The sequence below is a fragment of the Ovis aries genome, unplaced genomic scaffold, assembly GCF_016772045.2.
Source record: "Ovis aries strain OAR_USU_Benz2616 breed Rambouillet unplaced genomic scaffold, ARS-UI_Ramb_v3.0 scaffold_87, whole genome shotgun sequence".
In the NCBI taxonomy this organism is placed as follows: Eukaryota; Metazoa; Chordata; class Mammalia; order Artiodactyla; family Bovidae; genus Ovis; species Ovis aries.
Genome location: NW_024599828.1, coordinates 310,450 through 331,004, shown reverse-complemented (window position 1 = coordinate 331,004; position 20,555 = coordinate 310,450). Strand labels below are relative to the sequence as shown.

The 20,555-nt window shown below is 42.6% G+C and overlaps 1 pseudogene; it reads left to right on the top strand.

Annotated features, from left to right (window-relative positions):
• Positions 1-5,292: 5,292 nt before the first annotated feature.
• Positions 5,293-10,223, top strand: LOC132659116 (pregnancy-associated glycoprotein 1-like; annotated as a pseudogene).
• The last annotated feature ends 10,332 nt before the right edge of the window (positions 10,224-20,555 follow it).

Genomic DNA, 20,555 nt, shown 5'->3' with positions numbered 1-20,555 from the left:
ACAAGGAAACACATATTATAAATGATACCTTAGACCGGTTAGACCTAATTGACATCTATAGGACATTTCACCCGAAAACAATGAATTTCACCTTTTTTGGAGGTGCACATAGAACCATCTCCTAGATAAAGCACATCCTGGGCCATAAATCTAGCCTTGGCAAATTCAAAATAATTGAAATAATTCCAAGCATCTTTTCTGGTCACAATGCAGTAAAATTAGATGTCAACTACAGGAGAAAAACTATTAAAATTCCAACATATGGAGGGTGAACAGCATGCTGCTGAATAACCAACAATTCACGGAATAAATAAAAAGGAAATCAAAATATGCATTCAGTTCAGTTCAGTCCAGTCACTCAGTCGTGTCTGACTCTTTGCAACCTCATGAATCACAGCACGCCAGGCCTCCCTGTCCATCACCATCTCCTGGAGTTCAATCAAACTCACGTCCATTGAGTCAGTGATGCCATCCAGCCATCTCATCCTCTGTCGTCCCCTTTTCCTCATGCCCCCAATCCCTCCCAGCATCAGAGTCAACTCTTCGCATGAGGTGGACAAAGTCCTGGAGTTTCAGCTTTAGCATCATTCCTTCCAAAGAACACCAGAAATGAATAAAAATGAAAACATAACCACCCCAAAACTATGGGACACTGTAAAAGCAGTGTTAAGGGGCAGGTTCATAGCAATACAGGCTTACCTCAAGAAACAGGAAAAAAAAGTCAAATAAATAACCTAACTTTGCACCTAACACAACTAGAAAAGGAAGAAATGAAGAACCCTAGGGTTAGTAGAAGGAAAGAAAACTTAAAAATTAGGGCATAAATAAATTTAAAAGAAATAAAGGAGACCATAAGAAAAATAAACAAAGCCAACAGCTGGTTCTTTGAGAGGATAAATAAAATTGAAAAACCATTAGCCAGACTCATCAAGAAACAAAGGGAGAAGAGTCAAGTCAACAAAATCAGAAATGAAAATGGAGAGATCACAACAGATAACGCAGAAATACAAAGGATCATAAGAGACTACTATCAGCAACTATATGTCAATAAAATGGACAACAGGGAAGAAATGGACAAATTCTTAGAAAAATAAAGTTTCCAAAACTGAACCAGGAAGAAATAGGAAATCTTAACAGACCCATCACAAGCACAGAAATTGAAATTGTGATCAGAAATCTTCCATCAAACAAAAGCCCAGGACCAGATGGCTTCACAGCTGAATTCAACCAAAATTTAGAGAAGAGTTAACACCTATGCTACTCAAACTCTTCCAGAAAATTGGAGACAAAGACAAACTGCCAAACTCATTCTATGAGGCCACCATCGCCCTAATACCAAAACCAGACAAAGATGCCACATATAGGCCAATATCACTGATAAACATAGACACAAAAACCTTAAAAAAATTCTAGCAAAGAAAATCCAACAACATTTTAAAAGATCATACATCATGACCAAGTGGCCTTTATCCCAGGAATACAGGGAGTCATCAATATCCACAAATCAATCAACATAATTTATCACATTAACAAATTGAAAAATAAGAACCATATGATTATCTCAATAGATGCAGAGAAGGCCTTTAAAAAAATTCAACATCCATTTATGATAAAACCCTCCAGAAATCAGGAAGAGCAGGAACATACCTCAACATAATAAAAGCTTTATATGACAAACCCACAGTAACATGATCCTCAATGGTAAAACATTGAAAGCATTTCCCCTAAAGTCAGGAATAAGACAAGGGTGCCCACTCTCATCATTACTATTCAACATAGTTTTGGAAGTTTTGGCCATAGCAATCAGAGCAGAAAAAGAAATAAAAGGAATCCAGACTGGAAAAGAAGAAGTAATACTCTCACTGTTTGCAGATGACATGATCCTCTACATAGAAAATCCTAAAGATTCCACCTGAAAATTATTAGAGCTAATGAATGAATATAGTAAAGTTGGAGGATGTAAATCAACACAGAGAAGTCCCTTGCATTCCTATACACTAATAATGAGAAAATAGAAAAGAAATTAAGAAAACAATTCCATTCACCATTGCAATGAAAAGAACAAAATACATAGGAATATATCTACCTAAAGAAACAAAAGACTTATATATAGAAAACTGTAATACACTGGTGAAAGAAATCAAAGAGGACACTAATAGATGGAGAAATATGCCATGTTCATGGATCAGAAGAATCAATATAGTGGAAATGAGTATAGTATCCAAAGCAACCTTTACATTCAATGCAATCCCTATCAAGCTACTAATGTTATTTTTCACAGAACTAGAACACATAATTTCACAATTTGTATGGAAATACAAAAAACCTCGAATAGCCAAAGCAATCTTGAGAAAGAAGAATGGAACTGGAGGAAACAATCTGCCTGACTTCAAGCTCTACTACAAAGCTAAGGACCAAGGTAACAAAGTTTAATAAAAGGCTATCCTTCCACTGTCAACCCAGAAGAAACAGCCCGAAATATTGCTTTCCTGCTTCTACATGGAGGCAGATATGCTGATAAAATCAGAACCAGACTTGAGGGGCAAAGGGAAAGGAACTTCCACCCTGGTGCTTGCAGACATCTGAGAGCTACCCAGCAGTGGATGCAGTTGAGCTTTCTCTCATCTTTCCCTTCCTGGAAGTCTCCTAGCCTGGGAACCAGAGTTCCTGGGTCCCAACTCTTCACTAAGTTATCTGAAGCCTTAAGGTGAGTCATACACCCCAGGGTTCAGTTTCCCATCTCTTGGATGAGGGAGACTGGACTTGCTCCAGAGCACTTGTTCCAGACTGAAGCTCAGTGCCAATCAGTGGACAAGTGGCTCAGAGGTGGGTGTTGCTGAGGATGCTGAGGCTACCTCTGGTGGTCAGGAGGCTGTAACTGTCTGGTGATATTCATGGGTCCTGGGCTTAGGACTGGGAGTGGTAGACCACTTGGCACACAGCTGCTGTGACACCTAGGACCTTAGAGGCCTTGCTCCCTGGAACTTACCATCATTCGGGTTCTGTGGGATGAGATCAGGTAGTTATAAGTAAAAAGATACCAATGGGGAAGCTTGTAAAATCCACAGCAGGACCCAAATTAGGCCAATGAATCATCTCTCCTAAAAAACTCTGGGAACAAGATATGCCAGGACTCTTAGACAAATTTTGTAGTATTTTAAATACTATTTAAAGTAGGTCATCTTTTGAATGAACTGCCATTTGCTCTCTGCCTTGGGATGATACCTACAGTTAGAGTGGAATCCAAGGGCTCCTGAGGGAGGCTGTCCCTCATCTCATGACTTATTAGCAGTGAGTACAGCTCTATCCTCTTCATATCTGGAGCAGAAATTGAAGCAGGAAGTATGTGACCTCCAAGTTTAACAGGAAGACTCAGGTACATCTGGCCCTCAGGTAGGCACTATTCTTTTCCCAGTGCTTCTTCCTTCCCTCCAGCGTCCTGTGCAAACTGCCCACCTCCTGGTTAATGGGTTGTGAATTCCTCCTCCCTTCTCTTGCAAATATCCATGCAGTCTCACTTGTGCCTTCCTCACTAGCCAGGCCCTATCCCTCACCTGCAGATGGCAATAAAGAAGGGAAAGCCAAGGAGGGGTCTGCCCAGATCGTTGTTTCTAAAAATGTATGCATTCTTTCTCTTTTCAGACCCTGTCCTGAGTCATCAAGATCTCCAACTAGATGACTCTAGCTTAACAGGGAAGTGGAGATGCAGATAGTGTTAGAGGTAAGCTTGTCCGGTATGGGGGGGGGGGGGGGGGGATGGTTTTCAGATGACAACAGAAGAGTTGGAGGAAGGAGCATATGGTCCTCCAACCACTCACTCATCGGGGACCTGCCTGAATCTGCTATCTTGGGCCCCTCAGGGTATCACTAAGACAGAAACTTCATTCTATAAACTTCTTACTACAAAACTATTTATAGCAAATATAAGAAAGAAGATGGTCATGAACCATATATTTCATCATTCGGCATCAATAACTACAAAACTAACCTCTTAGTCCCACAGGTTGTCATAGACCGGAGACTATGCAATATCAAGGTGGTGGACAATTGAGTTCCTGTTGAAGACATTCTTGACTGGCATCAGGTCTTTTTCTTCTTGCTATGTTCTCATTTGTGGTGGGGAAAGAGAAGTAGGAAGAGGGAGAATAAGAGAGAAAAGGAGGGAAAGGATAATCCCATCATGGGGGACCACCATCAAACTCTATGTCAACTTGCTCACCTCCCAAAAACCCTACTTCTTAATACCATCACATTGGAGTCAAGGGTGGACACAATTCAATCCATATCTGCTGTGCAGATCTGTTTTTAAATCAAGACAGACCCTCATTTCATTCTCTCTTTTACTCCTTATTCATTTTTCCTGAAGTGTTTTATGGACGAGATGAACATTTCACAAAATATACATAATGATTATTGGGGTCAAATGATACAATGTGAAAAAAAATGCTCTTTTGTCCCTAATAAAATAAACATCTAATATCCAGTCCATGTACAAATTTTGCTGATGCTCAAAAAGCAGATGTCTTTTCACAGTTTATTGAGAGAATGTAGTCATATGTTGCACTTGGTTGTTCTCCTTTAAGATTAATCACTGCTCCTCTCCCGATTTGAATGCTGTTATTTGTTCAGAAACTGGAAAGAAGCAGGGTGGTCTGTCTTAGAGAATGTCTCACTATTGGGTTTAGAGCAGGAGTCCACAATACCAGCACAGTGGGTCAGGACAAGTACCAGTCCTGGATCTATTAGAAACCAGACCTCCACAGCAGGAGGTGAGCTGCAGGCCAGTGAGTGAGCCTTCATCTGTACTATAGCTGTTCCCCATCACTCTCCTCATCCTCAGAAGGGATAGTCTAGCTTGTTTTCCTGGAACTGTTTGTAATTACATAACCTATGCATAATAGAAACAAAAATAGCATAAATATTGGTGATTATTTTCCTTTCTCAGAGCTCAGAATCTTTTGAGTTGGTGCCCTAGCAGTCTATCACAGTGACAAATTAGATGTTGCCTATTAACATTTGGACACATTCAGCCAGCTAAAAATTACATATTAAAAAACTAAGATCATGGGATCCAGCCCCATCCTTGATGGCAAATGGAGAATTTTTCAGAGGAGCAGATGTTTTAAAATTCACAGCATCTCTCAAATGGAACCCAAATTCCCCTCCCAGGTTGGTCTAACCGTCTGTGGGCCACTGAAGAAAGAGCCCAGCCTCAATTCTTCTCTGAGGATCTTAATGCAGTGGACCCCATCCCAGTCCTAGCCCCACTTCATGTATCTATAAGTGGGAAACTCTTCTCTCCCACTCATTGTGGACCTTGTAAGTACTGACCATCTGTTCCGTCTAACCTTCATGGATTCCTGGTTTGAGATGCCTTTTGATGGCATCTTGGGTTTGAACTACCCCAACATATCCTTCACTGGAGCCATCTCCATCTTTGACAAGCTGAAGAATCAAGGTGCCATTTCTGAGTCTGTTTTTGCCTTCTACTTGAGCAAGTAAGTCTGAGATGGACAATCTCTTTCTCCAAATTAGTTGTAAGATGCTTTCAGTTGCAAGAAAATTATAGAAAATTTGGTAAAGAATTATCCTGAGAGATAATCTAACCCACCAAAACTATGGTCCCAGGGCCCTACCTGACATCACCCCCTGGCTTTTATAAATAAATTTTATTGGAACACAACCCAGATCCTGGGCTCAAGACCACTAACTTGGTCTAGGGGGGTGAGTGAGGAGAAAGCCTAATGGAAGGCAACAGGAAACAAGTTGAAGGACAAGGCATTAGGATTTGCTTATGAATTTGATAAGGAAGGAAGGGGAAGGATGGTGGCTATCTTCCCTTCCTCATTATCATTTCACTTGGAGCCCAGGTCCAGCTACCCAATTTGTAGGAGCCAGTGAAAAATGAAAGTGTGGGACACAAAAGTGTGGGACCCCCTTGTTCAAGAAATATTAGGCATTTCAAGACAGGGAAAGCAGAGATGGGGTTCCTTCTGAGTGTGGGGCCCTTTGGAGAGTAGAGGTCACAGGCCAGTGTAACCAATTCTGGATGACCTTAACCCGCATCCTTAGAACTTGCAGGCTTTATTTTCCTGAAAAATGACAAGGTGGACAAGGAGAAAGCCAATATGCTTCAGCACCGTGTCCTCTGAGTGGTTCTGAGCATTCAGGGCACAGGAAGTAGGGTATCTTCAGAAGATATAGTGGGTGGATCAGGTGACTCAGCTTCTAACCTCCTCTGTGCCACTCATTAGCCAGTAACCGACCTCAGTCTGAATCTCAATTGCTCCTACCTCGATTTCTGCAACTCTATATAGGGACCTTATTAGGGCCTGGATGGGTGGACTAGCACGGCTCTCAGACAGTGCTGTTGTTACTGTCCTCCAAGGATTCCCCCTCCCTCTTCTCTGCTCTCTACACATGCAGGGTGAAACACAGTGTGGTGATGTTTGGTGGGGTGGATAAATTCTACAACCAGGGAGTGCTCAACTGGGTACCATTGATCCACACAGGCAACTGGAATGTACATATGGACCTGTAAGCCTCTCCCTCTGAGGGTCAGCCCAAGTGATGCTCTTGCTACTGTACATGGGCACAGGCAGACACACGCAAATACATTCTCAGACACAGAATCACACAAAAATATACACCACTCACAACAACACAGACAGACACACAGACACATGCAAACACACAAGCAGACACCTATAAACATGCACAGAGACACAGATAAACATGCATAGCTAGTCAGAGACACACAAGCACTCACAGAGACAAAAACAAACACATATACAAACAAACACACAAGCAGACAGATATGCAAACAACCCATGGGTTCATAATCCCCAGGACTTCTGACCAGGGTACTAAAAGGGTCTGGAGAAGTTTGTGCAGATGGGAGAGAATTGCACCCACTTCCCTGTGAGGCATGGAGTATGGTTAGAGGACTCTACAGTGTGGTGAACAGAAGCATAAGATGACCAACTGTCCAGGGCTACCTGGGACACAGGAAGTTCTTAGTACAGATAAATGTCATTTTAAAAACAGGGAAAGTCCTGAGCAAACGGGGAGACTGGTTTCCTAAGGGAGCAACTACTGAGCAGGGTAGAGAAATTTGCTGAAGTCTTAAGACATAAAAGCAACTAATAAAAAAGACACCCCAAGTTCATGGGCACACAGTGGGGCAGGGGCTATAACAGAGAATCAGGAAGGTAGGATCCAGGAGTGAATTGAGGACAAGAGGCATAATTGATAGGATTCTGTGTGATACCCTCAGACAAAAGCTGACCCGTTCTTTGGAGTGTCTGTGGGCTTGTCATATATTTTCAGGCCAGGGACTGAGGGTCTGAGCTGGTTGTAGGAGCAGTGCTAGCAGAAACCCTCTCCCAGAGGAGCCCCTGTCTCCCACCATTATGACAGTCTACTGCCCCCGCGAATCTCCATCTGCATTCTGCGACTGACCCATTATTTGTTCCCCACCAGATACGGCTCTCTGGGTATTTCTCATTCATTATTCTCACAGCCTTCATTCACAAGCCAAACAGACAAGCCTTGGGCATCCACTGTGTGCCAGACACTTTAAGGAGGCAATGAGAATGAAACTTTCCCTCAGTCTAAGAAGGCAGGTGCACAGGAAATGAGACACACACATAATTAATTGTGACTTTGGTACATGCTAGACATGAGGAAGTGTTTACAGAGACTATCAAGGAAGGAGACTGATCAACACTGGGGGAAAGACTTCCCTGAAACCATGACAATTAAGCTGGAATCTGGAAGATGAGAAGAAATTTGCTAGTCAAAGTGGAGGTGGCTCCTCTAGGAAGGAAAACCAGCTTGAGTCAAGGTTCAAAAGAGCCTGGTGTATTCAAGCACTGCATTCAAGAATGTCAAGGAAGGTGCCATGTCGGGAGCAAAGAGAAAGAGGGCAAGAGACAAAAGGCTGTTTAGGAGACAGTCAGGAAGGGGGCACCTCTGGGGAGACTTAGAGTGACCTTGATGCCTGCTTTGTCACACTGTCTCTCAGCATCTCCATGGAAAGAAAGGTTATTGCTTGTTCTGGCAGCTGTGAAGCCCTTGCTTGTTTTGGCGGCTGTGAAGCCCTTGTGGATACTGCAATATCACTGATCCTTGGCCCAAGAAGACTGGTCAAAAACATTCAGAAGCTCATCGGCCATGGGGTTCTGTGGTGAAGGGTCATGCCACAGGGTCACTCCCAGTCTACACGCACAAGAAGGATCCCCAGGGCCAACCTCTCTCCCTCTCTCTCTAACAGCACTACGTTTCATGGTTTGCAGTCAATACCCTGTCCTCTATTATCCTTACCATCAATGGTATCAACTACCCAGTCCCAACTCAAGCCTACATCTTCAAGGTGAGGGGAGAAGCCTGAGGGGTGGTTCTCAAATAGGAACTTGAAATAACACTTGGGCTGCTGCTGGGAGAACGGCGCCCTCTTCAGGCCATCTCGCACTATTCCAGAAGCTGCTGAGCCCTGGGGTTGGGCCAGAGCCTCCCACAACATGAACAACCTGAGAGTAAAGGGCCGTCTGGGACACTGATCATCCTGAAATAAATGTGGAGACACCACGCCATGCTGGCATGCTGGGAGTCACAAGGAAAGGGGAACACTCAGGTCCTCAGTGTTCAAAGAGCTTCAGTTCAATCTGAACCCTCAGATGGATGAACATGGAAGGTCAGCTCTAGCAGTCCCTGAATAAGTCATGTGACAAGGAGAATGGCTGGGGACAGTCCCAGTGTGATGTCCCACCATAGGGATTAACAGTCTCCTTTCCCTTCTTGCAGTTTTCCTGGTTTGGATGACAAATTACAAGGTCACCCTAGTTCTCGGATCCATCTTCCCATAGCTCTGGCCGGGTGCCCCCTTTGTGAGTCAGGCTACCCAACCCCTCTGAAGGGAGGCTGGATAGTAATGAGAATAAAGGGTTCACAGTGACTGCTCAACCCCGGCACTGAGTGGAGGATTCATGTCAGCTCCCTAGGGGAGTTCAGAGCTGGCTGATGGGCTCGAAGAAAACTTTGAGGAAGGGAGGGAATTTCAGGAATTCTAAAACTGTAAACTCATGGAGCCATATGGAGGGTTGCTTGGTTCTAGGCAAAACTGCACTGGATTCCATGCAAATGACATCCCAAGATGCTCTGCACTGGGGCACTGGGGACTTACTCGGGGTGATGAGGGCTACAGACTGACCAGTGGGAAGGGGAACCAGAGTACATTACCCAACCAAACCTGGAGTGTCCAAGGAGGGTGAGTGCGGGCCAAAGGAGGATTCCCAGAATTCCTAAATTAAGTTTTCAAGAACGTGTTGTGGGCACAGCTCTGTATAAGATGGATAACCAACAACGAATTACTGTGTAGCACAGGGAACTCCACTTAATTATATGACAACTTGGATGGGAGGGGTATTTTGCTGACCAGGATACATGGATACATATGGTTGAGTCTGTTTACAGTCCATCTGAAACTCAGAATATTGTTAATCAGATATCCACCAATACAAAATAAAATTGTTTAATAAAGTATGGATTGTGGGGATGCAGGAGGAGAACCAGCATCTCTGAAGAGAAAACAAAGAGCAGGAGTCAGAAGGAAAGAAACAGGGAGAGAGGAGAACTATGGACACTCTTTTTCTTTACTAAAATTTTATTGAAGTGTGGCTGTTGTTCAGTGTTGTGTTAAGTTCTGTTGCACAGCATTGTGACTCAGTTATACACATATGGAAATATATATTCTTTTTCTTATTCTTTTTCATGTGGTTTATGACTGGATACTTAATATATTTCCTTATGCTCTACAGCAGGACTTTGTTGTTTATCATTCCTCTGTATCCCCAACTCCCAGTCCTTCCCTCCCCTACACCCTTCCTCATGGAAACCTCATGTCTTGGCCCTTTTTGGTTGTGGATGAACTCTCATATCCCCTGCTAAGGAGAAACTCCCTTGATACTTACCAAAAGAGGGAGATAAAATCAAGAATTGTGCTAGGTTATGATATTTGTGGGAGTCAAATATAAGGGCTCAGGCTGACTGGTGTGTGTCTCTGACTCCCCCAAGATTCTAGAGGCCACTGCTATACCACGTTTAAAGAGAACACAGTGAGGACATCTAGAGAGACCTTGATCCTGTTTGACGTCTTGCTGAGGCTGTATTTCTCAGTTTTTGATGGAGGAAGTGACAGGATTGGCCTGGCACAGGCAGTATAAATGCTTGGTGTGGTTCAGAAATCAATAAGGGCGCTCCGAGCAAACTTTAAATCACACTTAGGGTACTCCTGCCCAGGATGCTGGTGAACTGTATTTGTTGGTCTGCACACCCAATTCTCAGTAAAGAATAAAAGGTTTCACTCGTAATGGTGCTGAAACAAAGAAGTGCCTCCGTTTGTGTCTGGGAGGGGTACAATGATTGGGAAGGATCTAGAACAAAGTCTGAATCACAGTTGTGAGGAGCCCACCTCCAACTGGCTTCAAGGAAAAGGGAGACTCTCTGAAATGATTCTGGGAATCCAGGACACAAGACTCAGAGCAAATACAAAGATCTCAGTGACCGGACCCAAGAAATGAGAAGTCATCAGCTTCTATTTCACACCCTCACTCTTTCATTCCCTCTTCTTTGATGGTATTAGGCTGACAGCTATCTTCCTAAAGCTTCTACATCTAGTGAGGGAGTCCAAGCTACCTACCCCAGGGTTTTATATCCTGAAGGCATCTCCAATAAGGAAAGAAAAGATAGAAGACATCAGAGTTCAAGGGTGTTCTCTGAATGACCCACCTCAGATCACATGTGCAGTCCTAGATCAGCCAACCTGGCAGCACCATGCGGTCCTATGACTGCCTTTAGATGCTCTTGGGGTCTGACCCAGCAGCACGCATGATTGTCAATTCCCTCCAGAACTACATGATTGAAGCTGGGGAGAGACAGCCCCTAAGAAAGTGACTGGGAGATAATCTAGGCCATGGAAGAGTTTGTGATGACCTACCAACTCCACCACGTCCTCATTCAGAGGAATTATAAGGGGTAATGAAATAGACTCTCTTCATCCCATCTCAGATGAACTTATCACTGGGCTTCACCTCCAGGGGAGTTTGAGTGAGGTACTTCATGGAGAGCTGGTTCCCTTTTGTCCCAAACCCAGTCACCAGCTCTCTGCCACATATGCCTGCTCTGTTCTTTCCAGTTCTACTTGGTAAGTGATGGCCCCAGTAGATCCCTGAGCCATCCCCCTCCTCCAGAGACCAGAATGACCCTTCCTTGGCCTCCAATGCTGCTGGGGAGAATGCAACGCATGTATCAGGAGACCCAGGGTACACAGCGCCTTCAGCCTTTCTGAGCTTCTCCATAGGTGGGGCTACAAACTGTTTGCTTGGACCTGCCATGGTTAGGCTTTTTGCAGTGGACACATCCGTTCTTTCCACCTGGAGGCCCTCAGTAGATGCCTCAGCTGAGTCAGCAGGGGTCACAGGTTGATTTCCTTTCAGATTGAGTGGTTTGATCTCCTTGTTGTATAAGGGATTCTCAAGTATCTTCTCAAGCACCACAGTTCAAAAGCTCAGTTCTTTGGCATTCATCATTTCTTGTGGCCCAGATCGCATATCTGTAGTTGATTACTGGAAAAACCATAGGTTTCGCTCTACAGACCTCTGTAGCAAAGTGAATCTCCACTTTTTAATACACTGTGCAGGTTTTTCATAGCCTTTCTTCCTTCAAAGGAGCAAGTGTGTTTTAATTTTGTGGCTGCAGTCAAGGTCCATAGTGATTTTGGAGCCCAAGAAAATAAAATCTGCCACTGTTTCCACTTTTCCATCATCCATATGCCATGAAGTGGTGGGACTGGATGTCATGAATGGTGAGTATCTTTTTGTGAATAGTTTTTTGAATGTTGAGCTTTAGCTAGTTTTTTCATCTCGTCTCCTTATCACGAGGCTCTTTAGTTTTTCTTTGCTTTCTGCTATTAGGGTAGTGTCATCTTCATAACTGTGGATGTTGATACTTCTCCCAGCAATCTTGATTCCAGCTTGGGATTTATCCAGAACAGCATATTGAATGATGTATCTTACATATAGGTTACATAACCAGAGTGACAATGTATACCTTGTCATGCTAGGGTCTCAATTTTGAATTTTCAATTTTTCGATGTCTGATTCTAACTGCTGCTTTTTGACCTACACACAGACTTGTTAGGAGAAAGGTAAGGTGATCTGGTACTCCCATTTCCTTAAGAATTTTCCAGTTTGTTGTGGTCCACACAGTGAAAGGCTTTAGCATAGTCAGTGAAGCACATGGAAATGTTTTTTCTGGGATTCCCTTGCTTTCTCTATGATCCAATGAATGTTGGCAATTTGATCTCTGGTTGCTCAAACCAGTTTGCATATCTAGAAGTTCTCTGTTCATGTACTGTTGAAACTTAGCTAGAAAGATATTGAGCATTACCTTGCTAGCAAGTGAGATGAGCACAATGGCATGACAGGTTGAACATTCTTTGGAATTGCCTTTCTTTCGGATTGGAATAAAAACTGACCTTTACTAGCACTGTGGTCGCTGATGAGCTTTCCAAATTTGCTGACATATTGAATGCAGCACATTTACAGCCTCATTCTATAGGAACCTTAAACAGCTCAGCTGGAATTTCATCACCTTCCTTAGCATTTCTTGTAGTGATGCTTCCTCAAGCCCACTTGATGTCATACTCCAGTATCTGGCTTTATGTGAGTGACCCAGCAACATCCCTATCCTGGTCATTATGACCATTTTTGTGTAGTTCTTCTGTGCTTCTTGCCACCTCTTGTAATCTCATCTGCTTCTGCTAGGTCTTTGACTTCTCTGTCCTTTATTGTGCCCATCTTTGCATGAAGTGTTCCTCTAGTATCTCCACTTTTCTTGAAGAGATCTATACTCTTTACAATTCTATTGTTTTCCACTAATTATTGCACTATTCACTTATGAAGACTTTCTTATCTCTCCTTGCTATTCTCTGAAAGTCTGCATTCCATTGGGTATATCCTTCCCTTTCTCCTTTGCCTTTCACTTCTCTTATTTTCTCAGCTATTTTTAAGGCCTCCTCAGGCAACCACTTTGCCTTCTCACACTTGTTTTTCTTGAGGATGGTTATGATGACCACCTCCTGCACAATGTTACAAACTTCCATCCATAGTTCTTCAGGCTAACAGACCTAATCCCTTGAATCTATTTCTCATCCCCTCTATATAATCATAAGGGATTTGATTTAGGTCATAGCTGAATGTTCTGATGGTTTTCCTTACTTTCTTCAGTTTAAACATGAATAATGTTTGCTTCTGCCTAAGCATTGCTTCCAGATCACCACTCATCACTCCCAGTGGGTGTGGAGCAAAAACACACAAGTTGAGGACTGTTACCCTGGGTTTGTGGTTGGCTTTTTCACATGCTTAGCTGTGTGAGCTTGATCAAGTCTCTTAACATGTTTTCTCATCTGGAAAATGGGCACCATGATGATAATTCCACCTTCTAGTTTGCATGTGTGCCTGCAAAGAACAAGTGGACCTGAGAGGGCTTTTTGGGTTCCTGAATCTGGAACAAATATGAATTATTATGCCACCTGGGGAGAAGGAAATCTGTTTAGAGGTTATGGCTGCCATCCACAAGGCTAAATATTGATTCAAGCCAAATGACATCTATTTCTGAACCCTGACCCAGAACTCTGACTGAGCCCATGCTTCTGTTTTCTGGGCTCACATGAGAGCTAATGATTACTGTCTCAGATGACTCCCTTCCTCAGCCTTACCAGTCAGCCTTTCCTTGTCAACGGCTTCTCCGCTGAAATTACGCTGCAAGGAAAGTTGTAAAAGCTCTTGCTCTCTTATCATTTTCCCACATCTACAGTGTAGCAACAAGTAGCTGTTATGGCTACTCTTCACAGCAACAACTATGGCAACCTGTACAATCCAATTTCAGCCTGTTATGTGAATCTTTCCCCATTTGGCCCCTCATGTTTAAATTACCTATAGTTGCCTTAGTAATCTTCCTTTGCTTGCTGTTTAATGTCAAAATATGTGTGGACCTGATATAGTTTTCTTTCCCAAGCATAATTCCAACTATGCAGTTAAGTAACCAAACATTTAGTCTTCTAACTACCCACAGGAATTGACAAAAGCAAACCACCCATCAGGCATTTCTTGCTTGCCCCAAAACACCATTGAACTGATCTACTGAAACAATGTGATACATTGGCATGCACACTCCAGAAGGGACACTTTTTCTCTGGATTTGTTTTCCACCTAATGCAGAATGTCTACCATAAGCCTGGTCTTCCAGCAGCTGGTCACCTAATTTTTGCTGACTCACCCCACTGCAGATTCCTTCCACATTCCTCAGTAAAATCTAGAGAACAGACTCAGTCAAAGTTCTCACTCCTGCAGAAAGCAGTTTTTTTGTTGTTTGCTTACGTTTGTTTTTTGACTGTTTGTTTGTTTAAGAAAACAATATTTGGTAACACATTCAAAATCTTGTGCTCCTTGCCCTGGATTCAAGCACCTGCACCAGAGGATGGGAAGCCTCCCCTTCCACCTAAATCTTTCACCACTCCCACCAGTGCCACAGGCTTGACTGGACCCCAAAGACTTCTGCCTGCTCCCTGAAGTTTTCTGTACATTAGTTCAGTTCAGTCTCTCAGTCATGTGCAACTCTTTTCTATATCATGGGATGCAGTATGCCAGGTTTCCCTGTCCATCACCAACTCCCAGATCTTGCTCAGACTCATGTTCATCAGGTCGGTGATGCCACCCAACAGTTTCATCTTCTGTCTTCCCCTTTGCCTTCTGCCTTTAATCTTTCCTTGCATCAGGGTCTTTTCTCATGAGTCAGTTCTTCGCATCAATTGGCCAAAGTATTGGAGGTTCAGCTTCAGCATCGGTCCTTCCAGTGAACATCCAGGACTTATTTCCTTTAGCATGAACTGGTTGAATCTCCTTGTAGTCCACAGGACTCTCAAGAGTCTTATCCAACACCACATTTTAAAACCATCAATTGACCCAGAGAGATGTTGTGGGGAGGGAGGTGGGAGGGGGGGTCATGTTTGGGAACGCATGTAAGAATTAAAGATTTTAAAATTAAGGAAAAAAAATAAATAAATAAATAAAGAAAAAAAAACCATCAATTCTTTGGTACTCAGCTTTCTTTATGGTCCACCTCTCACATCCACTCACGATTTCTGGTAAAACCATAGCTTTGACTATACGGACATTTGCTGGTAATGTAATGTCCCTGCTTTTTAGTGTGCTGTATGGTTTTTCATAGCTTTTCTTCCAAGGAGCTAACGTCTTTTTTTTTTTTTTCCTCACAACTGTGGGCACTATCTAGAGTGATTTTGGAGCCCAGGTAAATAAAGCCTGTCACTGTTTTCATTGTTTCTCCAGGTATTTGCCACGAAGTGATGGAACTGGATGCCGTGATCTTCATTTTCTGATCTGTACATAACACATCAAGACCATCCCAAAGAAAAATAAATGAAAAAAGGCAAAATGGTTGCCTGGGGAGACCTTACAAATAACTTTGAAAAGAAGAGAAGCAAAAGGCAAGGGGGGAAAAAAAGACGTACCCGTCTGAATGCAGAGTTCCAAAGAATAGCAAGAAGAAATTTTTAAAAAGCCTTCCTAAGTGATCAGTGAAGTAAATAGAGGAAAACGTTAAATGGTAAAAAACCGAGATCTCTTCAAGATAATTAGAGATAGGGAGGGAATGTTTCACGGAAAAACAGGCACAATAAAAGAGAGACATGGGATAGACCTAACAGAAGCAGAATATATTAAAAAGAGGTTGAAAGAATAAATAGAAGAACTGCACAAGAAGATATTAATGACCACGATAACCATGATGGTGTGAACACTCACTTAGAGCTAGACAATCCTGAAATGCGAAGTCAAATGGGTCTTCAGAAGCATCACTAAGAGCAAATCTAGTGGGTGTGATGGCATTGCAGTAGAGCTATATCAGATCTTAAAAGATGATGCTTTTAAAGTGCTGCACTCAATATGCCAGAAACTGTGGAAAACTCAGCAGTGGCCACAGGACTGGCAAGGTCGTTTTCCTTGGAATCCTCATGAAAGGTGATTTTAAAGAATGTTCAGCTACCACACAGTTGCACTCATCTCACATGCTAACAAAGCAATTTCTCCAGGCAAGTCTTCAACAACATGAACTGTGAAATTCCATATGTTCTTCTGGACTGAGAAAAGACAGAGGAACCAGAGATCAAACTGCCAACATTCATTGGATGATAGAAAAAGCAAGAGGATTCTAGAAAAACACCTACTTCTGCTTTATTGACCATGCAAAAGCCTTTGACTATGTGGATCACAACAAACTGTGGAAAACTTACAGAGAAGGGAATACCAGACCACCTTACCTGCCTTCTGAGAAATCTGTATGCAAGTCAAGAAACAATAGTTAGAGCTGAACATGGAACAATAAACTGGTTCCAATTCAGGAAAGGAGTACATAAAGGCTGTATATTGTCACCTTGCTTAAAAACTTATATGCAGAGTACATCATGTGAAATGCCCAACTGGATGAAGCACAAGCTGGAATCAAGATTGCTGGGAGAAATATCAGGAACTTCAGATTTGCAGAAGACACCACCTTCATGGCAGAAATTGAAGGGGAACTAAAGAGCCTCTTGATGAACGTGGAATAGGAGAGTGAAGCATCTGGTTTAAACTTCACATTCAGAAAATGAAGATCATGGCATTTGGTCCCATCACTTCATGGCAAATAGGTGGGGAAACAATGGAAACAGTGAGACACTTTATTTTCAGGGGCTCCAAAATCACTGCAGATGATGACTGCAGTCATGAAATTAAAAGATGCTTGCTCGTTTGAAGGAAAACTATGACACAACTATACAATTTTTTTTTTTAAGGTAGAGACAACTTTGCTGAAAAAGTTCAGTATAATCAAAGCTATTATTTTTCCAGTTGTCATGTATGGATGTGACAGTTGCACCATAAAGAATGGTGAGTGAAGAAGAACTGATGGTTTTGAACTGTGGCGTTTTACAAGACTCTTCAGAGTCCCTTGGACTGCAAGGAGATCCATCTAGTCATCCTAAAGGAAATCAATCCTGAATATTCATTGGAAGGACTGATGCTGAAATTGAACCTCCAATACTTTGGACCAACTGATGTGAAGAACTGACTCATTAGAAAAGACCCTGTTACTGGGCAAGATTGAAGGCAGGAGGTGAGAGGATGACAGAGCATGAGATGGTTGGATGGAATCACCAACTCGATGGACATGAGTTTCCCCAAACTCCAGGATTTGGTGAAGAACAGCGAGCCCTGGTGTGCTGCAGTCCACAGGGTTGCAAAGAGTCAGACATGACTGAGAGACGGAACTGAACTGAACATACCACATAGCAAATACTATTTGTAATGGGCATGTTTCTCCAGCAAGACTGGAGCTCCCTATGGCCCCAACATATATCCCCAATCAAGTCTGCACCCATGCACAGAAGTCAGTGCCTAGCATTCACAAGCCATTCAGTGAGTTCTGATTGCAGGGGGACCTCCATTTCAGTTGACATAAAGGATTAAAAAACACGTTTATCCTCCTGTCTCTAATAACTCCTAAGTAGGAAAGACAAATGAAAGAGCATTGTCTTTCATCAAACATCTCTCAGCAGAGAATGGATTCATGAGGTCAGGAGCAAGCAAGGAGAGTTCCAAAATTGCCCCAACTCCAGAAATAGTTTCCAACACTTACATGGAAGTTGAACCTAGGCAGAGACAAACAGTCTCCCCAAGAAGAGAGATTTATGACTCTATATAACTAGAGTTCACAGGAGAGAGCTACACACAGAGAACTGTAGGTAGGTACAGGTGATACTCTTCCAGTTTTCTGCAGAGAGTTGATAGTACTGGTCTGAATTATAAGGAACAATCCTTGAACCTCAAATTGCACCAAGTCTAATTGTGTCCCCACCCACCAGCGTGTAAATTACTCATTTTTAATATAAATTTATTTTATTTGAAAGCTAGTTACTTTACAATATTGTATTGGCTTGCCATGCATTGACATGAATCCAACACGGGTATACACATGTTTCTCATCCTAAACCCCCTCCCACCTCCCTCCCTTTACCATCCCTCTGGGTCATTCCAGTGCACCCGCCCCAAGCATCCTGTATCATGCATCGAACTTGGACTGGCGATTCATTTCACATATGATAATATACATGTTTCAATGCCATTCTCCCAAATTATCCCACCCTTGCCCTCTCCAGAGTCCAAAAGACTATTCTATACATCTGTGTCTCTTTTGGTGTCTTGCATACAGGGTTATTGGAGAAGGCAATGGCACCCCACTCCAGTACTCTTGCCTGGAGAATCCCATGGATGGAGAAGCCTGGGACAAGACTGAGCGAATTCACTTTCATTTTCACTTTAATGCATTGGAGAAGGAAATGGCACCCACTCCAGTGTTCTTTCCTGGAGAATCCCAAGGAAAGGGGAGCCTGGTGGGCTGCCATCTATGGCGTCGGACATGACTGAAGTGACTTAGCAGCAGCAGCAACATACAGGGTTATCATTACCATCCTTCTAAATTACATATGTATGGGTTAGTATACTGTATTGGTGTTTTTCTTTCTGGCTTACTTCACTCTGTATAACAGGCTCCAGTTTCATCCACCTCATTAGAATGGATTCAAATGTATTTTTTTAATGGCTGAGTAATATCCATTGTGTATATGTACAACAGCTTTCTTATCCATTCATCTGCTGAGGGACATCTAGGTTGCTTCCATGTCCTGGCTATTAAAAACAGTGGTGCAATGAAGATTGAGGTACACGTCTCTTTCAATTCTGGTTTCCTTGGTGTGTATGCCCAGTAGTGGGATTGCTGGCTCAAAAGGCAGTTCTATTTCCAGTTTTTTAAGGAATCTCCACACTGCTCTCCATAGTGGCTATACTAGTTTTCATTCACACTAACAGTGTAAGAGATTTTCCTTTTCTCCACACCCTCTCCAGCATTTCTTGCTTCTAAACTTTTGGATAGCAGCTATTCTGACTGATGTGAAATGGAATCTCATTTGGTTTTGATTTGCATTTCTCTGATAATGAGTGATGTTGAACATATTTTCATGTATTTGTTAGATTCAATGCAATCCCTATCAAGCTACCAACGGTATTTTCACAGAGCTAGAACAAATAATTTCACACTTTGTATGGAAATACAAAAACCCTCGAATAGCCAAAGCAATCTTGAGAAAGAAGAATGAAACTGGAGGAATCAACCTACCTGACTTCAGGCTCTACTACAAACCAATAGTCATCAAGACAGTATGGTACTGGCACAAAGACAGAAATATAGATCAATGGAACAAAATAGAAAGCCCAGAGATAAATCCATGCACCAATGGTCACCTTATCTTTGACAAAGAAGGCAAGAATATACAATGGAGAAAAGACAATCTCTTTAAAAGTTGTGGGCCTTGCTCACAGAAGCTTGGTCACCCCGTGTCATTCTTTCTTTCCTTTTCAGGCTGACTCCCTGAAGCGCAGGGTCCCTCTGAGTTCACTTCTCTGCCCAGGCTTCTAAGACCCACTCGAGAGGGTTCCCAAGGTGGGGCACCCTCTGCTATTCGGGAGGGCGCCTGTGGCCTACGTGAAGAGAACAAGGCCTATGCTCGGGCTTTATTGGCTTTCTGCATAAATCAAGGAATATCAGCCTCTTTCTCTCCTCTATTTTCTTAACTGCAATATTCTTTCTTTATCTCTCTCTATATCTCCAAATAAATCTCAGTCGCCAATGCTGTCACACTTTGGATACCCTGGATCCAACCGGGGCTGGACCCCAGTACCTTATCTTTGACAAAGGAGGCAAGAATTTCCAATGGAGAAAAGACAATCTCTTTAACAAGTGGTGCTGGAAAACTGGACAACCTCCTGTAATAGAATGAAACTAGAACACTTTCTAACACCATACACAAAAATAAAATGGATTAAAGATCTAAACATACAACCAGAAACTATAAAACTCCTAGAGGAAAACATAGACAAAACACTCTATAACATACATCACAGCAGAATCCTCTATGACCCACCTCCCAGAATATTGGAAATAAAAGCAAAAATAACCATATGGGACCTAATTAAAATTAAAAGCTTCTTCACAACAAAAGAAACTATAAGCAAGGTGAAAAGACATCCTTCAGAATGGGAGAAAATAATAGCAAATGAAACAACTGAAAAGAACTAATCTCAAAAATATACAAGCAACTCCTGCCTCTCAATTTCAGATAAAATATAACCCAATCAAAAAATGGGCCAAAGAACTAAACAGATGTTTCTCCAAAGGACAAAGAGATGGCTAATGAACCTGTGTGTCTTTCAGTTCTGGTTTCCCTAGCGTGTATGCCCAACAGTGGAATTACTGGGTCATATGGCAGTTCAGTTTCCAGTTTTTTAAGGAATCTCCACACTGTTCTCCAGAGTGGCTGTACTAGTGCGCATTCCCACCAACAGTGTAAGAGGGTTCCTTTTTCTCCACACCCTCTCCAGCATTTA